This window comes from Ammodytes marinus (genome assembly GCF_949987685.1).
Source record: "Ammodytes marinus genome assembly, chromosome: 6".
Taxonomy (NCBI): Eukaryota; Metazoa; Chordata; class Actinopteri; order Uranoscopiformes; family Ammodytidae; genus Ammodytes; species Ammodytes marinus.
In genome coordinates, this window is record NC_137235.1 from 170,001 (window position 1) to 172,500 (window position 2,500).

Sequence of the window (2,500 nt, forward strand, 5' to 3'; positions counted from 1 at the left end):
CTCACTCACTCACTCACTCACTCACTCACTCACTCACTCACTCACTCACTCACTCACTCACTCACTCACTCACTCACTCACTCACTCACTCACTCACTTACACACAGACCCTACTGTTGTGTCGGGGTTAAATGGCTGGTGACTGACAGATGAAAGGGTCTCCACTCTTTACTCTGAACTCAGAGCAGCTGTTCCCCTCTTCCCCATGAATAGATTATCGGCCTGTTGTCATTCAGAGAGAGAGACAAAAACACACACGCCCCCAAATGCACACACACAGAGGCACACACAAGCAAGGAGGCACGCACACACACAGAGAAACGCAAGGAGCCACGCACACACACACAGAGGCACACACACAAGGAGGCACGCAAGGAGGCACGCACACACACAAGGAGGCACGCAAGGAGGCACACACACACACAGAGAAACGCAAGGAGGCACGCACACACACACAAGCACGGAAGTAAGCACACACACACGTAAGGAGGCACGCACACACACACACACGCAAGGAGGCACGCACACACACACACACGCAAGTAAGCAGGCACGCACACCCACACACAAGCACGGAAGTAAGCTCACACACAAGGAGGCACACACACACGCAAGCAAGGAGGCACGCACGCACACAGAGGCAAGCACACACACACACTCACTCACTCTCACTCTCTATGTCTCTCTCTCTCATACACACACACACACACACACACACACACACACACACACTAAGACTGCGCTCCAAATGTCATACTCTTTCTTTTTACTGTTCTACATACTACAGCTGATCATAACAAGAATATAGTACACACACACACACACACACACTCACTCACTCACTCACTCACTCAGTCACTCACTCACTCACTCACTCAGTCACTCAGTCACTCACTCACTCACTCACTCACTCACTCACTCACACTCTCACACACACACACACAAACACACTCTCTCTCACACACACTCTCTCTCACACACACACACACACACACACACACACACACACACACACACACACACACACACACACACACACTTTGCTTTGCTTCTCAAAGGATGATATTGCATGTGATGTCGATGAGGCGATGTAGTCAGACGCAAACGGGAGGCGGTATCCGTAAAATGATTCATAATCCACCCTCCCCATTCCTTACAACACTTTTTTTTGTTACTGTAATTGTTTCAGAGTTCATAGTGACACACTGAATCGCTTGTTGAACTGCGATCCTACCTATTCATTGTGTTTTTAAAAAAAAATTTTGGCCAAGCCATGAAATTGCAATTTTTCAGAAGCTTTTCTATATTTTTTCATGTGTCTCAATGAACATATAGTGGATCAATCTTTCCAAAAAATTCTTCAAGAGGTTGGATAAGGCACGCAAGGCGATATTTCCCCCGTTGCTTGGCAAGGGAGGACATTGCCTGTGACGTGGATGAGGTGATGTGGCCAGATGCCAACAGGAGACAGGATCCATAGCCGAAATGTCTTCCAATCATTCCCCTACAACACTATGGTTGCGTTCAGAATCTCATACTCTTTCTTTTCTCTATTCTACATACTACATCCGACGATAAAAAGAATCTAGTTAGGATGCAGTAGGCATACTATTGGGACATACTTTACTCTCTTATTTCATCATAACATTGCGCCTTGATCTTGCCTCTTGCTTTTATATCCGTTGCATCCCCGTTTGTTTTCATATGGAGGCTTCGTCGATGTGACGTCACTTCACGTGCGCACTGGATTGTGGGTCAGAATCGCCCAAATAGGATGCTGTTTTCAACACTAACAATCTTGGCCGCATGAAGTAGGACATCCGGGTACTTCTAACCATCCTAAATCTGGCCACAAGAATCGGGACATCCTAAATCTTTTTTCTACATACTATATAGTAGAAAGTATGAGATTCGGAACGCAACCTAAGTTTTGTAGAATATTCCAGTTGTACCATTTCTTTTTTTACTTTTGCAAAAACCTGAAATGGCAAAAAAAAAAAAAAAAAAATCTGAAGCGTTTACATGTTGTTTTCATGTGTCTAGATCAACTGTAGTGGATCAATCTTTCACAAAAAAAATCAGTATGAGACTTTTAAAGTCAAAAACCATCCACAGTACTGAATACAGCTGTGTTTTGCATAAAGCACAACTGTGTGTGTGAAGGGAGGGAGGGAGGGAGACGGAGAGAGAGAGAGGGAGGGAGGGAGGGAGGGAGTTGATTTATCAGAACTCTTCCTGTAATCTGGTGGCTTTCTGCCACATATGTTAACCTCTGAAACACACACACACACACACACACACACACACACACACACACACACACACACACACACACACACATAGAGACACACACTGAATACAGCTGTGTTTTGCATAAAGCCCATATGTGTGTTGTTGCTGCAAGTGATGCCGGTAACGCGTTACTTAGTAACGCGTTACCGGCATCGGACCCCTTTTTTCAGTAACGAGTAATCTAACGCGTTACTATCTCCAAACCAGT